This window comes from Hemitrygon akajei, unplaced genomic scaffold (assembly GCF_048418815.1).
Source record: "Hemitrygon akajei unplaced genomic scaffold, sHemAka1.3 Scf000073, whole genome shotgun sequence".
Classification (NCBI taxonomy): domain Eukaryota; kingdom Metazoa; phylum Chordata; class Chondrichthyes; order Myliobatiformes; family Dasyatidae; genus Hemitrygon; species Hemitrygon akajei.
The window spans coordinates 1,476,321-1,498,348 of record NW_027331959.1 but is presented as its reverse complement, the minus strand read 5'-3'; the positions used below and the strand labels follow the sequence as shown (position 1 = coordinate 1,498,348).

At 45.1% G+C, this 22,028-nt stretch overlaps 1 long non-coding RNA gene across 1 annotated transcript; it reads right to left on the bottom strand.

The window, feature by feature from the left end:
- Positions 1-6,129: 6,129 nt before the first annotated feature.
- Positions 6,130-19,258, bottom strand: LOC140722273 (uncharacterized). Its single transcript, XR_012097572.1, has 4 exons — positions 19,184-19,258; positions 18,063-18,230; positions 8,203-8,552; positions 6,130-6,282 (listed from the first exon to the last, which is right to left on the bottom strand). It is a non-coding gene; the product is annotated as an uncharacterized lncRNA (long non-coding RNA).
- Between the last annotated feature and the right edge of the window lie 2,770 nt (positions 19,259-22,028).

The following is a 22,028-nucleotide window of genomic DNA, read 5'->3' as shown; positions in this document are numbered from 1 at the left end:
CTATCCAGAACATCCCCAACTTTTGTGTTACCAGCAAATTTACTAACCTATCCCTCCACTTCATCATCCATGTTATTTATAAACATCACGAAGAGTTGGGGTCCGAGAGCAGATCCCTGAGGCGCTCCACTGGTGACCGACCTCCATGCAGAATATGACCCAACTACAACCACTCTTTGCCTTCCGTGGGGAAACCACTTCTGGATCCAGAAAGCAATGTCCTCTTGGATCCCATGCCTGCTTACATTCTCAATAAGCCTTGAATGGGGTACCTTGTTAAAGATCATCTGAAAATCCAAGCTAAAAACATCCGTTGCTTCTGCTTTATCTATCTTGCCTGTTATTTCCTCAAAGTATTCCAATTGATTTGTCAGACACTATTTTCTCTAAAGGAATCCTGCTGACTTTGGCCTATTTCTTCATGCATCCCCAATTACAGTACCCAAAAACACTCACCCTTAATACACTCTAACATCTTCCTGACCACTGAGGTCAGACTAACTGTCCTACAATTTTCTTTCTTCTGCCCTCCCTCACTTCTTAAAGAGTGGAGTGATATTTGCAACTTTCCAGTTTGCCAGAACCGTTCCAAAATCTAGTGATTCGTGATAGATCATTACTCACTACTTTAAAAGAAAGCTTAGGGGGAGCTTCTTCATTCAGAGTCGGGGAGAGTGTGCAGCGAGCTGCCAGAGCAAGTGACAGGGACGATTTCAAACTTTAAGAGAAGTTTGCTTATGTTCATGGATGAGAAGTATATGGAGGGCTATGGTCCAGGTGGAAGTTGTTGGAACTCAGCAGATTAATGCTTTAGGACGGACAAAATTTTTCTGTGCTGTAGTATTCTATGACTTTAATGCCTTCACAATCTCTTCAGCTACCTCTTTCCGCACCCTGGTGTGTTCACTTTCAGGCTTTTCAGCTTCCAAAACACGTTCTCTCCTTTGTAAAAGCAGTGGGTGGCTTCAATCTGCAGGAGAATTGGGAAAGTCAGATTGGTGTGAGATCACAACAGAGGGAATGTATTGAATGCTTACGAAATGGATTTTTAGAGCAGCTGATGGTTGAGCCTACTCGGGGAACTGCTATCTTAGATTGGGTGTTGTGTAATAACCCAGATCTTGTTAAGGAGGTTAATGTAAAGGAACCATCAGAAGGCAGTGATCATAATGATTGAATTCCTGCTGCAGTTTCTAAGGGAGAAGCATACGTCACATGCATAGTATCACAATGGAATAAAGGGAATTACAGAGGCATGAGAGAGGTTATTCCCCAGGTGGATTTGAGAAGGATACTGGTGGGGATGATGTCAAAGCAGAAGTGGCTGACGTTTCTGGGAATAGTTCATAATGTACAGAATAGGTCATAATCTCCCGCAGTAGTAGTTCACAAACGGCGGGGCTAGGCTACCGTGGCTGACAAAGGAAGTTATGGACTGTATAAAAGCCAAGGAAAGTGCTTTTCAGGTAGCAGAAGTGAGTAGGAAGTTAGATAATTGGGTAGCTTTGAAAATCCAACAACAGGAAACTGCAAAAAGCTATATGAAGGGGAAAGGTGAAATATCGCAGCAAACTAGACAATAATATACACCATTATAAAAAATGCGAAAGGGAGGTGATAGTTTATTTTGGACCTCTGGAAAATTATGCTCATGAGGTGGAAATGGGGAAGAGATGGTAGATGAACTTGATAGGTACTTTGCATCTGTCTTCTCTGTGGAAGCCACAGCAGTGTGCCAGAGATCCGTGAGTGTCAGGGAGCAGGAGTGAATGTCATTGTTATTACAAAGGAAAACGTGCGAGGCAAACTCAGGTTCTTAAAGTGGATAAGACAGCTGGACCAGAAGAAGTACATCATAGAGTCCTGTGTAACGTTTTAGAAACAAATCAGCAGCAATACAGTTTACACCGGAGTCTGGTTTTGATGTTAAAACCATTATCTTTATTAGTAACTACTTATAATATTTTAAGTTAAACAAATTAAACAAAAGTTAACAGTGTTATGCGTATAAATATGGGTAAATATAACTCCTAAACTATCGAGCCTGGGGGATCAAGGCTTAGAGTCTGGAGATGGTAACGTAGGAAAGTTCAGTAATCGGAGGAATAAATGATCAGAGAGAGATACTTGTAGTCCAGGGTAATTGTAGAGAGAAGGCAATTATGTCGAATTCCACAGGTAAACGCAAACTGTCGTCGAAGATTTTGTTCGTTGAATCGATCCAAAATCCACTTAGATATATCAGACGAATGTCGTCTTCAAGTGAGTACCACATAACATATCCAGGTAAGGGTTAACTTCAAGTGGTCCCACATTACATTCCTAAATCTACTCCTTTGGATTATACGAAGTGACAGACACACATTCTGGAGCAAACCTTGCCCTGGCAGTTCTTAAATAAAAGTCTTACTCAGACTACGAGAGTAGCTGTTCTGTCTCCCTCGTTCCGACTGTGTGTGTGTGTCTCATATCTATCTATATGTATCGCTCTCTCTAAATCTCTATCTCGCTCTCTCTATCTGAGCTGAGAAAGCTGCCGGCTGACGTCACTGTTAGTCCCGCCTCACTCAGGAACTTTCTTAAAGTGACAGTCCACAGCAAACGAAACCGAGGGATTCGTAACACCTGAGAGAGGCTGCTGAAGAGATAACAGATGCAATGGTCACGACCTGTCAAAAATCACCTGACAAGGGGTCCCTTGCAGAAATACACATCAATGTGGTTAACAAAAGGAAAGAAAAAATCGAAAGTACATGAAATACAAACAATAAGGCAGTAAGTAATTTTTACACTCCGTTGATATGACTGTAACGAAACCCCATTTCCCTCGGGATCAATCAAGTATGTCTGTCTGTGTAGAAAATGCCAAAAGAAATCAGACACAATCCAACACATTTCAGGACCCTACAGCAGTTTAATTCAATCTGATTAATTACAAAGGTACAATCAGTGGCAAATATGATTCACCAAAACCTTGCTTTAAAATACAAACGCATGAATGCCCTCCATCACTTCATCGAGGCACCGTAAGTTCAAGCCTGATCCACTTTTAGAGTCAAAATCTTACAAATTATATGATAATCAATACATTATACCAAATAGGACAATCTATAATAACCATCTGGATACAATATTACAGGATAAACAAGCAGGAACAACTCCCTCAATAGACAAAAGCATTCCCAACACACACACGTTCCTCGGCCAGTGCAGCACCTCACAACAGGAATTGTTTGTGTCATCAGTCAGATAACTGAATGATTTTCTCTGTCAATCAGCTTCGAAATGTTGCTACTCTGTCATTCGTTGCCACACCCTGTTGCTGATTCCCTTCTCCTCATCATACGTTCTTACGCCGACCATCGTTCAGAGCCTCAAACAATGCCCTGTGTGGACCCACCTCTGGTTTCTGACCCTGCTCCATTGAACATCAAACTAATGGTTTCCCATTCAGCTTTCAGTGTTTGGAGGACAGTGGTGTTTTCTAACAACCCTTCAGAAGCAGGGAAAATGACAAATAATGTGGAAATGAGCCCTGAATAGGGAGGTTAACAACTAATGTCATTCTTCCTCAGCCCAGAGATTTGAGGGGCGAAGAACATCTCAGACAGAACTGCAGTCAGCTCGACTTCCTCAATCTGCAGAAAATTCAAGGGAAACCTCTTCACCCACAGAGTAGTGACTGGAACCCCCCCCCCCCCACAGGGAGAGTGAGAGATGAACAACAAGGGAAGATGTAAAAGGACTGTCGCAAACAGTATCACTGGCAGGATCCAGCCAGCATGAGTTAACTCTCTACTGTACACTAGGTGTGTTGTAAATTCACTAAATACCGGAGACAGTTTAAAATAGAACTGATTTATTTGTCACTGATCCAGTCCCATTAAAAGTGAATGTACAGCAGAAGAAACTCCTCCCATGCCCAGTGACCAGGGTGCAGAACTGGGTGTGGTGAGCAGCAGCAATAATTGCAGAGTTCAGCACCGACAGTCACTGTCGAAATTGCATTCAGCAATGGTGATGGACAAATATCCAGCATGCAGCTCATTGAAACTTTCTCCCAGTGTGAACCCGGTAGTGTGTCACAAGTGTAACATGCTGCAAGGTTTCACTGCTAATGTAATGGCCTCTCTGTAATGTTTCACTGCTGAGGTAATGGTTTCTCTGTAGCAGAGATAACAGGGTTGTGGTGTGCGATGCTATCCAATGAGAGAAATGTTCTTTCATTGAGTCTGGAAGAGAGATTTTCACGGTCGCTTGCTGGGACAAATGAGAAGACACAAATGGAGAAAATGGGCCCTTATTTTTTCTTTACTAACCCTATAGTGAAAGTAAGAATTATAGAGCTCAGTCCTTTAATGACATACTGTGTACTGTTTGTTATTTCGGGGTACTGATTTGAAACAGGGGACACATCACGCAGCATCCACCCAAACGAGATTTCTTTAGTTTGGCCATGCTGGGGGGGGGGGGGGGGGGGTGGCATGAACACCCCCTATATTAAGCTGCTAGGTGAAGTGAGAGTTACATAAGGTTAGATGACTGAGTGAATCCCTTTCCACATTCACAGCAGGAGAAAGGCCTCTACCCAATGTGAACTCGCTGGTGTCTCTGCAGTTGAGATGATGAAGCGAATCCCTTCCCACAGTCTAAGCAGGTGTACGGTCTCTCCCCAGTGTGAACTGACAGGTGCGCTTGCAGGTGGGATGACTGAGTGAATCCTTTCCCACACTCTGAACAGGTGAACGGCTTCTCCCCAGTGTGAACTGACTGGTGCGCTTGTAGGTTGGATGACCGAGTGAATCCTTTCCCACACTCTGAGCAGGTGAATGGCCTCTCCCCAGAGTGAACTCGCTGATGTACCTTCAGTTGAGATGACTGAGTGAATCCCTTCCCACAGTCCGAGCAGGTGAATGGCCTCTCTCCAGAGTGAACTCTCTGATGTATCTTCAGTTTAGATGACCGAGCGAATCCCTTCCCACAGTCTGAGCAGGTGAATGGCCTCTCTCCAGAGTGAACTCTCTGATGTATCTTCACTTGAGATGACCGAGTGAATCCCTTCCCACAGTCTGAGCAGGTGAATGGCCTCTCTCCAGTGTGAACTGATTGGTGTACCTTCAAATTAGATGAGCAAATGAATCCCATCCCACAGTCTGAGCAGCTGAACGGCCTCTCTCCAGTGTGAACTCGCTGATGTACCTTCAGTTGAGATGACTGAGTGAATCCCTTCCCGCAGTCTGAGCAGGTGAATGGCCTCTCTCCAGTGTGAACTCGCTGATGTACCTTCAGTTGAGATGACTGAGTGAATCCCTTCCCACAGTCTGAGCAGGTGAATGGCCTCTCTCCAGTGTGAACTCTCTGATGTATCTTCAGTTTAGATGACTGAGTGAATCCCTTCCCACAGTCTGAGCAGGTGAAAGGCCTCTCTCCAGTGTGAACTGATTGGTGTACCTTCAAATTAGATGAGCAAATGAATCCCATCCCACAGTCTGAGCAGCTGAACGGCCTCTCTCTAGTGTGAACTCGCTGATGTACCTTCAGTTGAGATGACTGAGTGAATCCCTTCCCACAGTCTGAGCAGGTGAATGGCCTCTCTCCAGAGTGAACTCTCTGATGTATCTTCAGTTTAGATGACTGAGTGAACCCGTTCCCACAGTCTGAGCAGGTGAAAGGCCTCTCTCCAGTGTGAACTGATTGGTGTACCTTCAAATTAGATGAGCAAATGAATCCCATCCCACAGTCTGAGCAGCTGAACGGCCTCTCCCCGGTGTGAACTCGTTGATGTACCTTCAATTGAGATGAGCAACTGAATTTCTTCCCACAGTCTGAGCAGGTGAACGCCCTCTCTCCAGTGTGAACTCTCTGATGTACCTTCAGTTGAGATGAGCAAGTGAATCCCTTCCCACAGTCTGAGCAGGTGAACGGCCACTCCCTGGTGTGAATTTGCTGGTGAGCCATTAGGTCAGATGACCAAGTGAATCCTTCCCCACAAATTCAGCAGGCGGCCATCCTCTTCCCAATGTGAATTAACTGGTGTGTCCACAGGTGGGAAGACTTTCTGAATGTCTTCTCACACACAGAACAGGTGAATGGCCTTGTCCCAGTGTGAACTCGCTGATGTCCCTTCAGTTGTGATGAGCAAGTGAATCCCTTCCCACAGTCTGAGCAGGAAGGATGATCCAGTGAATCCCTTGCTCCACTTCTTAAATATCTGGACAGAGACAACAAAACTGGTGTGTTGTGTTCGAGATTCCCGTAGAAAAGGTCTTCATCATTTTTAACCTGTAAAACAATTTACAAAATCCATCAATGGGTGAAGGGCATCATTGCAGTGAGAACACTTGGGTTATCAAGGTGTCATCTGGCATTAAACTGTTACAATGAAGTTCAACCCAAGCTGGAGACAGAAATCATCTTCTAACAGGACACAGAGCTGGTATCTGGAATGACCCTCAAATTCTCTGATGCTCTTCCTATCTCTACAAGAATGGGGCACTTCTGCCATGTACAATCTGTGACCTGGCTCCATTTAAGTGTCTCCATTCCCTGTTCCCACTGAGCTGCATGGATTCCTGGGAGTGGAAGCATTGGACAGGCAGGAGGACAAAACTGTAGCTAAACTGAGAAGCCAAAGCCAAAGAGAGGGCAAAATATAGAGCAAAACCTATATGGAAGCTTTTAGAAACCAACAGAAGATGACTAAAAAAAAGCCAGATGAGCTCAGGGCATGGGATTATGATATTGTAGTCATTAATGAGTCTTGGTAGCACCCAACAGTCTGAGGCATTTAGAGGAACAAAATATCCGTTGCCTCAATATCTCTTAAAAACCCAGGTTCCCTGCACCAGTTACCATGCAACCTTTATTTTATCAGGCACATGCAAGCTCTACACCATCAGAATTTCACTTCTGAAGGCCTTCCAGTTACCAAGTACTCCTTTGCCAGAAAACAGCCTGTCCCAAACCACACTTGTCAGATCCTTTCTGATACCATCAAAATTGACCTTTCTCCAATTCAGAATCTCAACCCGTGGTCCAGAGCTCTCTTTTTCCACCTTTACTTTGAATTTCATGGATTATGATCACTAATTTCTGTCACCAGCCCTGGATCACTTCCTAACAGCTTATTGCACACTTCTACATCGGGAATTCTACGTACTGATTAAGGGCACATTTGACAAACTCTGCTGTATCTAGTCTTTTACAGTATGGGAGTCCCAGTCAATATATGGAAAGTTAAAATCATTTACTGAATCAACCTTTGTTTCTTGGCATGGTCTGCAATCTCTCTACAAATTTGTTCCTCTAAATCCCTCAGACTGTTGGGTGCAACTAAGTCCCAGTAATGGCTACAATACCATAATTCCCTGTCCTGAGCTCATCTGGCTTTCCTACGATGCTTCTTGCATTGGGATATACACAGCTCAGCACTTTCATCACACCATGCTCAACCATTTGATCACTGACTCTATCTGAGGTATGAATAACATCTGACTGGTGTCAAGAAAACAAACTCTCCCTCATTGGCACAAAAACAAAGGAGCTGATTGTGGACAACAGGAGGATTGGAGACAGGCTAACCCATATTGACATCAAGATATCAATGGATCTGGGGTTGAGAGGGTGAACAGCTTTAAGATCCTCAGCAGAAACATCAACAAGGATCTCACATGGTCTGTACATACCGGCCGTGTTGTGAAAAGAGCACAGGAGCCCCTTTTTCACCTCAGATCATTGAAGACATTTGGTATGGGCCCAAATCTTAAGAGCATTCTACAGGGAGACAATTGAGAGCATCCTGACTGGCTGCATCACTGCCTGGTATGTGAACTGTACTTCCCTCAATCTCAGGAACCTGCAGAGAGTGGTGCAGACAGACCAGCGCATCTGTAGATGTGAACTTCCCATGATTTAGGGCATTTACAGAGACAGGTGTTTATAAGGGGCCCAAAGGATATTGGGGACCCAATACATCACAACCACAAACTGTTCCTGCTGCTACCATCCAGGAAACGGTCCCACAGCAAAAGGACTAATAGGCTTCGGGACATCATCTTCTACCAGGCCATCAGACTGATTAATTCATGCTGATGGAATTGCATTTCTGCTATATTGACTATCCTATGTACAAACTATTTATTAGAAATTACTATAACTTACACATTGCACATTTAGATTGAGATGTAACGTAAAGATTCCTACCCCTCATGTATATAACAGACTCCCAGCTGATCCAGAATTCATCCATTTCAAGTTCCAACTCCTTAAGGTGCAGGGTTACAAGCTGCAGCTGGATGTACATCTTGTAGGTGAGGGCATCAGGGACACTGGAGGTCTCCCCACCTTCCCACCAATGTCCCCTCTAATTTGTAATGACCGGTGTGTACATAAATCTTGTACTGTGCATTTTTTTACCCAGTGACAAAATGTGCATAGTGATTTTTATATAGTGAGGTATTCATTTTAACAGCTAGCAAATCACTGTCAATAAGAACTTTGATCTCCTCTGGGTTCGATCGAGTTCATCTGCTCTCTCACACTATATAGCAGGCCTGTAGATAGAAAGATAGATAGATAGATACTTTATTCATCCCCATGGGGAAATTCAACATTATTTACAATGTCCCATACACTTGTTATAGCAAAACTAATTACATACAATACTTAACTCAGTAAAAATATGATATGCATCTAAATCACTCTCTCAAAAAGCATTAATAATAGCTTTTAAAAAGTTCTTAAGTAGTTTACTTAATACATTGAGTCCTAACCCCGGCACTTTAACATATCTTACTCCTGGCGGTTGAATTGTAAAGCCGAATGGCATTGGGGAGTATTGATCTCTTCATCCTGTCTGAGGAGCATTGCATCGATAGCAACCTGTCGCTGAAACTGCTTCTCTGTCTCTGGATGGTGCTATGTAGAGGATTTTCAGGGTTTTCCATAATTGACCGTAGCCTACTCAGCGCCCTTCGCTCTGCTACCGATGTTATACTCTCCAGTACTTTGCCCACGACAGAGCCCGCCTTCCTTACCAGCTTATTAAGACGTGAGGCGTCCCTCTTCTTAATGCTGCCTCCCCAACATGCCACCACAAAGAAGAGGGCGCTCTCCACAACTGACCTATAGAACATCTTCAGCATCTCACTACAGACATTGAATGACGCCAACCTTCTAAGGAAGTACAGTCGACTCTGTGCCTTCCTGCACAAGGCATCTGTGTTGGCAGTCTAGTCTAGCTTCTCGTCTAACTGTACTCCCAGATACTTGTAGGTCAATGAAGGATTTTCTCACCAAAGGTCTTGCATATTGTCCGTAAGTGGTTTGTTTGCTAAATTATGGTTTAAAAAGTCAGAGTTTCAAATATCACTCCACTTCTTCCCATTTGTAAATTTTCCAGCAACTTTTGCATCACCACAATACACATAGGTAACACCAGTTTCTATATTGGACATAAATATTTCCCATGAAACCTCCTGAGGAATTAAGGATACATACATAAAAAAACATTTTGACCCTATGTAAGCTCTGGCTAAAAGAATATTTGGGACTGAACAGGAATTTTTGAACTGAAGTCAACTTTGTGTTCAGTGGTTTGCTAAGACAGGCTCATTACCAGTTCTCTGTGGCTTGCAGAGAGACACACTGAGAGCTGATAACATTATGCATTGCACCCTCATTAGCTGATAACATTATACATTGTACCCTCATTTGAGTGAAGGGAGGAGAACTCGCTGATAAGGACAGGAATGAACATCTGTCTGTAATTAAGTCAGGGCCTTGCAATGGGAATAACTGATAAGGACTGAACAGTACATCCACCTGTAATTAAAACCTTCGTTTAGCAAACTCTCTTATCTATGTAATTAAGTTTTGCAATAGTAAAGTCTGGGGCTTACTATATATAAATGTCTGGGTTCATGTATAAATACACGGCTGTAACCTGACTGAGTCAGTCCACTTGTCAGATGGTGGCAGTGCTTACGTGCCTTCCCTTTGACAACTGGGTCTCAAACTCCTGCAGGAGAATGCGCAATAAACCGTGGTGACGATAAGAACCTGGTCTCCCAAGTTTTATTCAGATTCCACTTTAACGTTTAGCGTCTCGAACAGGATCCCAATATAGGGAGTGCCAAGCAGACTGGCTGAGTAAGCGGCTGGACCACTCTGGGGACGGTGGAGACTGACTGGGCACTCAATAGTTATTTTATCTTTCGTCGCTCTCTGTTTGTTCCTTTCAGGGTACGGTCCCTCACCCAAGGCTAATCGTATACCTTGACGGGATCAGGAAAGAATCTGTTGGGAGACTCGTATAAGGGAGGCAAAATTTTACTAAGTGGGCAGGAGGCGATTCCAGGTAAATTTCACTAAGTAGACAGGAGGCAGACGTGCCGGGTAAATTTATTAAATGAGCATGAAGTGCCAGCCGGGTAAATTTATTAAATGGACAGGAGGTGTCAGCTGGGTAAATGTATCTGTTTGTTAATTAAGCAGGAGGCTTTGTACCGGGTAAATTACTTAGAGAACATGGGTCAATTGCAGTCGATTGATATGAGTGGGCCGGGAGCAGCCCTACACAATGTGTGAGAGTTTTCCAGACAAGGAAAAAGATTTGCGCATGTTGAGTGCAGCACTGAATAAGAAATTGGGGGACAAAATCTGGCCACTGTGGGGGAACCAGGGATATTACCTCATGAGAACAAGCAGTAAATTTGATATGGAAAAAAACTGTGGAAAGAAGTGGAAATTGTTGGAAAGGGAATGGAAGGATAAGGCAGATGCAAAGTGGAACGGTACATTATTAGCAAGTTGGAGGAATAATGCATGTGACAAAGGGTACGTACAGCAGGAGGAACGCCAAAGTTTGGGAGATGCTAAAAGCGGTACGTGAAAGGGTGGATAGACGAAGAAAACAAGAGCAGGGAAAACAACATAAGCAAACTGAGTCTAGCCTAGATAGGAGAGAATGGCAGGAATGTCAGTCTGAAGTTCGAACTGATAGGGAAACAAGAGATCCCAAACCCATGTCTGGCATACCAACCCTGTTACAGGACAGTGACTGTGATGAGGTGTGGGCACCCAAGGTACTCCCCCCCCAACACCTCACCAGGAGCCGAGTGCACCCAGTGCTCCCGAACCCCAATCCTCCCAGTACTCAGATACGGTGACCACTCGGGTAAAACAGTGGTGGCAGGGAAGGGGGAGGTCCCTATACCATGAGATTCAGAAAGGGAATACCTACGATTATTCCGAGACAGGGAGGGAAGGATCCAATAGAACCCCAGAGGTAATTGCTCCACAAAGACATTGGCTCAATGGAAGAAGCGAGAGAGTGGTAGTGGAGGATTGCTACTCTGAGTGGTGGCCTGTGACTAGTGGTGTGCCAGAGGGATCATTGCTGGGTCCATTGCTATTTGTTATCTATATCAATGATCTGGATGATAATGTGGCAAATTGGATCAGCAAATTTGCCGATGATACAAAAATTGGAGGTGTAGTTGACAGTGAGGAAGGTTTTCAAAGCTTGCAGAGGGATTTGGACTAGTTGGAGGAATGGGCTGAAAAATGGCAGATGGAGTTTAATGCGGACAAGTGTGATGTATTGCACTTCGGAAGGTCAAACCAAGGTAAAACATACAAGGTAAATGGTAGGACACTGAGGAGTGCAGTAGAACAGAGGGATCCGGGAGTACAGATACATAATTCCCTAAAAGTGGCATCACAAGTTGTAAAGAGAGCTTTAGGTACATTGGCCTTTATAAATCAAAGTATTGAGTATAAGAGTTGGAATGTAATGGTGAAGTTGTATAAGACATTGGTGAGACAGAATTTGGAGTATTGTGTGCAGTTTTGGTCACCTAATTACAGGAGGGGTATTAATAAGATGGAAAGAGTGCAGAGAAGGTTTACAAGGATGTTGCTGGGACTTGAGAAACCGAGTTACAGAGAAAGGTTGAATAGGTTAGGACTTTATTCCCTGGAGCATAGGGGAATGAGCGGTGATTTGATAGAGATGTATAAAATTATGATGGGTATAGATAGAGTGAATGCAAGCAGGCTTTTGCCACTGAGGCCAGGGGGAAAAAAACTAGAGGTCATGGGTGAAGGGGGAAAAGTTTAAAGGGAACATCAGTGGGGGGCTTCTTCATTCAGGGAGTTGTGGGAGTGTGGAATGAGCTGCCAGAAGAAGTGGTGAATGCGGGCTCACTTTTGACATTTAAGAGAATCTTGGGTAGGTATTGTTATGAAACCAGTAACTGGTTTCACTTACCAGCAAAGATAGATATGTCAGTTGAAGTCCAATGGTACTATTTTCAAAAGTTTTATTAATAAAGGGGCACAAAAATTAAGGTTAATACAAACATTCAGATAAAATGCGTCAATACTCAATCTAAAACGCAGGTACATTAATAATCACTTAGAAATAATCTCTTTCGTTGTCTAGGGTATATAATACTGAGTCCAATTGGAAATATAAAGAGTCACTCTGAAGTCTGCAGGCTTTTCCCTTTTGGTTTCACGTGTTGGAGAGAGAGAGAGATAAAACGGAAAAACTTGCCCAAAAACATCCGTGGAATCAGGGGAGCGATCTTCCCCGTTGTTAGTTAAAAGCGATCTTCCGTTGGTTCCAGCCACAAACCCCGCATTCGGAATTTAACGCACGTGGCTTACTTCAAAATGGCTTCCCGTTCCCACGGGAAGCGGTATCGTGCTTCTTGGTGTCTCCTTGGTGCGTCTGAGGGTCGTCCTCTTTCAGACCCTTCTTTATACTGCCTCACGGGATCTCAGGTGTCAATCAGGTTGCAGGTGATGCAATCTCTCTCTCAACCAGCCCACTTTGCCCGAGGGCTTTACAATGTCCCTGCGAGTTGGCACGTCTGCAGTTCCCAGGTGTCTCCTGAGAACAATGCCACAGTCGCCAGCTTTTGTCCCAGTGGAATGTGGTATCCAGCACGTCGCTGTCTTTCCATTTCCTGTGTCCATTCAGCCTGTCTCTCTCTCTCTCTTGCTCTCTCTCTCGGGTCATTGACCCCCCTTTCACTAGGGCTCTTGCAATTCTCACAAAGGAGGGGGCTGGTATCATAACAGTATATGGAAGAGAGGGGTTTGGAGGGATATGGCCCAGGTGCGGGTAAGTGGGACTAGGCAGAAAAATGGTTTGGCACAGCCAAGAAGGGCCAAAAGGCCTGTTTCTGTGCTGTAATGTTCTATGGTTCTAAAGGCAATTGCCCACCCGAATGCTGTCCAGTCCACCAGCAGCAGGAGGAGGGACAGCCCTTAGTGATTCCTGTGTATGCACCCTGGAAGCCTCAAGAAATGATAATGATCATGAATCAGGTCCCAGGTAGAAAAGAAAAACCAGTACAGTTTGCTCAGTGTGTCCGCAGTACTATCCAAATGTTTAATGCGACCCTGCAAGATTTATTCAGTCTCTGCTACATGATTCTCTCAGCTGTTGAGGGGCGGAAATGGAAGGCAGGATTGAGATACCAAACCTATCAGGAGTTACAGGTGGGAATCCAGAATGAGAATGAATAGACAGACCAGATCATCCAAGCCTTGGAAAGGGCTTTCCAGAAACCTGTAAACATCACTGAAGTACTTAAATGCAAACCTAAGCCTGGGGAATCGGGACCAGACTATTGGGAGTGATTTGTGGCCTGCTACGGCACTTTCGCAGGAGACTGAGTCTTTAATGATGGGAATCCGTTCCCCAGTTTAACACCTTACTGCTCCAATGCTTAGCAACTAAGATAGCCAACATGATTAAAACAAATAATATGGATTGGCCTGACAATGATCGAAATCGAATGCGAAGAGCTTTGACATATTATTGGGACCTGACATTGTGTGCTGTATCTGGGGATAAGAAATAGAAACAAAAACCTACCAAGGGACAGGTGGGGATAACAACCTGTATAGAAATTGACAATCAATGATGCTTCCTACCGTGAGTACCACCCCTCAGGAAGAGCCCAGTGTAATATTGCAAGTTGCTGGAATTCCTGTTCCGTTTATGATTGATATGGGGCAATCACAACCACTCTCGATCAGGAAATAGTATCGGAAAAGAGAAAACAGCTATCAGACGCCACAATCACTCTGTTTGGGTTTGAATGAATGGAATGTACGTATCCACGTACCCAGCCACTGCAGGTGGAATTCTAGGGGAACCAGTGTGAGGTTTTATTTACAGTCACCACCAGTTGGGGTGTAATCTAGCAGAGAGAGACTTGCTCTGTCCGTTGGAAGTCGAGATTCTCTGCGTGGACAAGGGTGTCACCCTGGGACTAGTGAACAACCGACAGCTTCCCCAGTTACTGACACCCCCCCCAGTGGTGGGCACTTAATCTGGACTCCACTGCGTTTGAACCCCTTCTGCCAGCGGCCGACCCTCATGTGACTCTGTGCTATGACCCTCCGGGGTGCTCAACTGAGGAAAGCCAGTATTATGCCCCCCTCGAGGGACAGAAGTTCCCAGTAATGGTGATTGGAGAGGTTAAAGGAAAAGAGGGCAGTGCATTACTGGCCAAAGTTCCAGATTTCCTTTGGTGACAGACAGGACTGGTTGTTCCCCATACTACCGTCAGGGTTTGCCCCGGGTTCAAACCAAAGACCCTGGGGTTCCTTGCCTACACCCTGATGAAACAAGCCTCTAGCAACGAGGGAGACTGGCAAAACTTGGTCGCAGGACAACTCCAATACTGGAAGGAGTCTGAGGTGAAGTCAGGACATCTTGTAAAACACTCTATCAATATTGACTGAACCCTAGACGTTGTACCCCGTCTCTGGGCAACCTCAGGCCATGAAGACGGCCGCACCAACTGCCCCCCATCTGGATCACTGTGAAAGATTCTCCCATCCATTCCGCAATACGCCCTCAAGCCTGAGTAAATGTTTTATGAGGATATGAAGTTCTTTTGTGGATCCAGCAGGAAAACAATATTCTGACTATGTGATAGTGACGGACAGTGAAGTAATTGAGCAGGCCTCTTTTGAAGCAGCTGTCTCCACCCAGGAGGCTGAGCCATTTGCTCTGACTTGTGCCTGTATCCTAGCAACAGATAAAAGTGCGAACGTTCACACAGACTCCCATTATGCATTTGGAGCTGTACATGACTACGGGGCTCTCTGGGAACAGGGGGGTTCCTGACTTGCTTTGGCCACCCCATTAGTAATGCCACCTTTATAAACAACTTACTCACCGCTCTACAGCTACCTCGAGTTTTGACTATTATTAATGTGCGGCCCACACCCGCCAGTCGGACTGGGTCACTAAAGGCAATGCTTTACCAGATCAGACAGCGAAAAGTGTGGCACAGTCCTCAGTAGTTGTAGTCTCCTCGGGTTCCCATCAAGCAATCCTCCGTGACTTAAGCAGAACGAGTTTGCCAGACATGTGGGAGGTACGTACTTCAGCGGGACGCCTCTGATGAGGAGCGCAAACTGTAGTTCCAGGTGAGGTGCCAGAAAGACCCCGACCGAGGTTTTTGGATCACCCCAGCGGGACAGGTTTGTGTTCCTACACAGTTTTTACCAATATTGGTCGATTATATACAGAACTGTACACACCTGGGAAAGGAGGGAATGGTTGGTAACCAGCACACTGGGTATGACTCCCTTGACAGATGGACCTTTTTCCTGTCTACAAGTTGATTTTATTGAATTGCCTAGAGTACATTGCTATTGATACTGCTTAGATATTATAGATGTGTTTAGTAGATGGTTTGAAGCTATTCCAGCTACCACCAATACAGCTATGACTGTTGTGAAGGTATTATTACAGGAAATAACTCCCAGGTACGGCCTGCCAGAGATGCTGAGCTCTGACAATGGCCCACATATTGTGGTGACAGTGAACAAAGAGGTATGTAACAAACTAACTATGAGGCAATAATTCCACTGTACACACCACCCATGGACTGCTGGCATAGTGGAAAGAGTCAATGGCATTCTGAAGAGTAAATTGGCCAAACTAACGGTGGTTACTGGACTCACTTGGTCGAAGGACCTACCATTAGCCCTATTCCACATGCGGGTTACCCCACAGGGGAAAACAGTGTTGTCACCAGCTGAAATCATCATGAGGACACCCTGGGAACCAAGACCTTGTATACCATTGTTGCCAGAAAGTCTACCAGCAAAATTCAAAATTCATACTCTTGGGGAAGAGATGGGAAATAACCAAAATTCTCCAAGCATTACATACACAGGTATGACAGGCTTACAAGGAAGAGAACTACCCCGCAGAGAGGAGTGACTATCCCACCCAAGAACCTGGGAATATTGTTCGGATCAAGAACTGGGATTGTGGGAAACTCGGATCTCGGTGGAGACAACCATATCAGGTGTTACTGACAACTCCACGGCTGTGAAACTGAAGGGGCAATCTCGTTGGATACACTGAACAGTCTGCAATCATGTAGAATGACTCTTGGACTAAAGGAAAATGTATTGTCTGATAGTGGTATTCATGCTTATGTCTTTGACAGGGCTCACCCCAGCATCCGGGGGGCACCCATGTTAACACCTTTGTCTGTCACACCGATGCCAAACAGGTAGAACTAGGGGCCTGCTAGGTTTGTGCTGAAATTCCGCAGCATAGTAAAACTATGATTCCAATGTCAGTAATCCCGCTCAACCAGAGTGAGGAACTCTCAGCCTGGGCTTTCACAAATAACACCCGGGGAAGTGAGGTGAGGGACTGTGGTATTATCAGCGATGAATGTGGCTGTCAGTGTTCTGAGGGATGGTATCTCAGGCTCCCACCAAACGGAACTTCCTAGACTGGGAAACATGCAACCTGGCCATACTTGCAGGTGCCCAGCAGCGGAGAGGAATAACTGAGACTGAGCGATTTTGGATGATCACTTTTCTCTCCTATGGAGTAGCCAGGAATTCACCAGAGATTATCAATTTGGCTACAGCACTTGAGCTGGCCACAATACTGCAGAGACCCTGACAGAAACGCAGGCCCAAGTAACAGAAATATCCACTGAAATGATTGCAATCCGGCAAACAGTCGTACAGAATCGTATGGCTTTAGATTTTATCCTCGCTGAGAAAGGGGGAATCTGTGTTATTATTGAAACAGAATGCTGCACCTATATCCCTGATCAGTCTAACATTACATCTCTCTCCGAGCACACTGCCAAGGAGATTGACAGCATCAAGAAAGTAGAGCAGGATTTACACGGGTTCACTGAAGGTTCGAAATGGTGGTCTTTGAAGGCCTGTTTGTTAATATATGGGGCATGATATTGCATTATGGCCTAATAGTTGTGCATATCATTGTAATAATAACTGTTGTACACTGTTTCTTCCTACTGATAAGTCAATGCTGTACTCAGTTGCTTTCTCTGTAAAAAAAACTACTGCTTTGTTGATCATGTAATGATCAAAAGGAGGGAATGATAAAGTATGCAAAAGGGTTAACACTTGGTTAAACAATAGCAGCCTGCTTTTCTGAAAGAAACTGCTGATGAGCACCAGATGTGCTAAGCCATGCTGAGCCCTATTTCTTCTTGATGGAAGCTAGCTCGGGTTCCAGGATGCTCATCTCCTTGTGCACTCACGTGTAGAGATAGGACAGCTTCAGTCAGTTCTCTGTGTGTAAGCCATTATGATTATTTTGTCTTTAGGGGCTGTCATGTAGTAAATAACTTTGGCTCCAGCCTGCCTTGTGTGGTGGGTATCTGGACAGATATATCTGTGGTGTAAGGGGAATTGTTAGTCAGTTAGTGGATTGGGCAGTAACAGTCATAGACTCTTCCTGTTTGAGTGACTAACTGAATAAGCCCCGGGTGCTTGGAATAAAGAGTTTGTATTTATACGGTCTCTGAGTGACTTTATCCGGATTCGACTTTGACAGAATGGGAGTGGTTTTAAAGGACTGGGCTGCTGGAAACATATTACCAGACCTAGAGTGATTGCAACTGGATCTGACAGAGGCATAACTGGTTCCTCTGGGCACATTCAGTCTCACTTCCAACTATTTCCTTCCTTCCTTTGTACAGGTATGTAATCTCTAAAGGACCAGTGTTTGAGTAAATGAGACTCACCAAACTTTCTCCTGACTGAATCACTGGATTCTCTGAGTCAGATGGGTTCTCTCCAGTTGATGCTCTCAATCCTCGGGCTGGTTCACTTGTTGATGTTCCACTGTCTTCAGTTGTGGTTTGCTTCCAGTTGAGGTTTTTCTTCCGATAAATCTCTCACCGCAGGTCTAACTTTAACATGAAAAATAATGAAGCACGTTAACAATAGAAAGAACAAAATATTTCTGCTTAATGTTACTAAGAAGAAAACTCACTGAAATTTAAATGTTGAAGGCAAATATAATGATCTCAGTAAACAATCTTTTATTGTCCCTCACACGTCACAAAACGATATGGGAGAAGAAGGAGCCATCATTCAGTATGGTAAGACATAAGACACAGGAACAGAATTAGGTGATTCGATCCATCTGGTCTGCCCCACCACTCAACCATGGCTGATTTTTATTCCAACACCATATTCCTGCCTTCCTCCTGTAACCCTGAAGCGACTTAGCAATCATCAATATATTAATCTCTGTCATAAACGTACCCAAATGGCAGCCTCGACCACCCTCTACAGCAACAAATTCCACAAATCAGACATCCTTTGGCTGAAGAAATTTTTCTCACCTCAATTTTAAAGGGAAGCATCTTTATTCTGAGACAGTGCTATCAGATCACAGATTCTCTGTCTAATGGAAACATCCTCTCCATGTCCACTGTATCCAGGCTTTTCAGCATTCGGTAGGTTTACTTAACCAACCCCTCCCCTTTCACCCCCGTCTGAACTCCATTGAGCACAGGTCCAGAATCATCAAATGCTCCTCATACATAAAGCCGATCATTTCTGAGATAATTCTTGCAAACCTTGTTAGCAACACACGACGTGATCGTGCGTCACAAAGCGGGGGACGGGGCATATCTGCGGCACATAGCCTCACGTGACCTGTTGGCTGGACTCCCCTTTCAGTTCTACGGAAATAGACAGCCTGGGCTCCTGGTTTGGATCGCTCAATGCAGATTCAGTGAAGTCGATACATTTCTGACGAGCCCAGATAACTGGGTACTAAATGAGTAATTGGCCCTCAGTTCGGGGCTCACGGCCAACATCGGATCTCCCGCTCGGGATCGGTCTCAATACTCACCGATGGGAAAGTGATATCTTCGGCCCGCAGACAGTGATCCCGAATCCGCAGAACGCAACCCGCCTGGAGACTGTGAGCATGCGCAAAGTGATTGGTGCATCATCCGGAGGGCGGGGCCTCGGAAGCAACGCACATATGCTGCCCATCTGCGGTTAAATGGGAGGGGCAAAGTGGATCACGTGACCCCCCCTCTCCCGGGCAGTTATTCCAGCTACCCATTACTCCGTGGACAGAAGCAAACTTGCCACTCACATCTCCTCTCACCCTAAATGTATTAGACATTTCAACCACCAGGAAAAATATATCGTCTGTCCACTCTATTTATTCCTCTCGTAACCTTGTAAACGTCCATCTAGTCTCACCCCAGCCAGCGCCGCTCTAGAGAAAACAACACAAGTTTGTGCAGCCTCTCGTTATAGCTCATGCCCTCTAATCCAGGCAATATCCTGGTAAACCTCTTCCACACCCTCTCCAAAGCCCCGACATCCTTCCGAGAATGGGGGCGCCCAGAACTGTCAGAAACACTCCAGATGTGGTCTAACTAGTTTTATAAAGCTGTGTTACGAACTGTAACGTTTTAGAAACGAACCAGCAGCAACAGAGTTCACACTGGTGTCTGGTTTTGATGTTAAACCATGTCTTTATTAGGATCTACTTCTCATAAGTTAACGAAATAAAGGAAAGTTAACAGTGTTATGTGTGTACATGTGTAAATATAACTCCCAAACTATCGAGCCTGCGGGAAAAAAGCTCAGAGTCTTGTGATGGTAAAGTAGGAAAGTTCAGTAATCCCCGGAATAAATGATGGGAGAGAGATATTTGTAATCCAGGGTGAAACGTAGAGAAAAGGCCGTTACTTCAAAATAACCGTCGACGAAGTTCTTATCCGTTGAATCCGTCCATATACGAGTTATCAGCGAAAGTGACCTGTCACAGGAATACCGTCTTCCAGGGATTACCACACAACGTACCCAGGCAATGGTTATCACAAGATATTCCACAACCCACTCCTATGGATTATATGAAGTGACAGCCACACACATTCGTTGTGGTTCCCTGTACCGATGATCAACCCACTCTTGTGGGCCGAGGAGAGTTCCAAGCCTCAGCTGCGACAAACTGAAGCGATCAGCTTTTCCAGTCTCTCTCTCTCTTTAGATTGGCCGACTGCCTGTCTGCAGATCGCTCTCTCTCTCTCTTATGGTTAATCCACAGTTAGCGCCGTCAGCCTGTGACTGACGTCATAGTCCCGCCTCCTCACGCCGGCGCTCTTAAAGAAACAGTCACAGTACGACCGCAGGCTCGTAACAGCTGCAACACAACTTCCCGACTTTTGAACTCAAAGCTTCAACAAATAAAGACAACCACGCCATTTGCCTTCTTAACCACCCGATCAATCTGTGCAGTCTCTTTCAGGGAGCGATGAACTTGGAGTCTGAGATCCCTCTGATCATCAACACTGTTCAGGGTTTTGCATTCTCATCCTCTACATAGCACCATCCAGAGACAGAGAAGCAGTTTCAGCGACAGGTTACTATCGATGCAATGCTTCTCAGACAGGATGAAGAGGTCAATACTCCCCAATGCCATTAGGCTTTACAATTCTACCGCCAGGACTTAAGAACTTTTTAAAAGCTATTATTAATGCTTTTTGAGATAGTGATTTAGATGCATATCATATTTTTTACTGAGTTAAGTATTGTATGAAATTAGTTTTGCTACAACAAGTGTATGGGACATTGGAAAAAAAGTTGAATTTCCCCATGGGGATGAATAAAGTATCTGTCTATCTATCTATCTATCTTAACAGTGTACTGTCTCATACATTCGACCTACCGAGCTGCCGAGATGATCATCACTGATCAAATCTCACTGAGATTTCTCAGGACCTGTTGAATTAATTGCCAAGTGCACAGGTACGGGACGGTACAGATACAGAGAAACACTGACTTGTGACAGCATCACAGGCAAGTACATTCAGATAATACAAGGAATACAAATTATACAATTCTCCCTCAGTAACAATATAGAAATATGTTTTACGTCATCCTGCTAATAGGACCAGAACAACACGGGCTGAGCGGCGGCTCATCTCAGGCGTTTCGGTGTGAAGGCGCGAGGCCAGGCCGCCAGTCCATTCCCTCCTCCTTCAGGTTTCACCGATCACCGTGTGTTTCTCTGTCTCTTCCTCACCCCCACCTTTTATTCTCATGTCCTGCCGAAGGGTTTCGGTCGGTAACGTTGACTGTACTATTTTCCTAGCTGTTACCCGGACTGCTGAGTTCCTCCAGCATTTTGTGCGCGTTGCTCGCATTTCCAGCATCTGCAGATTTTCTCTTGTTTGAGTTCGGGAAAGTTAACTCACTACCCACCGTCAGACCTCTCCGCTTGGGACCGGCTTCAGTACTCACCGAAGAGAAACTGTTGGTGTTACCCCGCAGAGAATAATCCGTTCCTGGCTCCCCGTCCTAGCGGGGAAGGACCCCTCCCGATCCCGAACCCTCCGCCGACCCGCTTCCACAAAGGAGGAAAAAAACAACGGAGCATGCGAGATCTGTAATAGCGTCATCAGGCAGTGGGCGGGGCCTCAGAAACAAACCCAAAGGTGCTGCGGACCCGCGGGGAAACCGGGTCACGTGATTATGGGTCGCCCACGTGACCCGGAGACTCCGCTCCTCCCCTCACACGCTGCCCAATCCACCGCCACATTTCCCACATCATTTCATTATTTCCCTATCCTATTTTCATACGTACACCGGATACGTATTTAGCTTTTCCCCTCCATATCTTCCCCGATCCCTTTCCCTCCACTGCCAGGTCACAGAGTTCTCAGAGTTATAGTTTC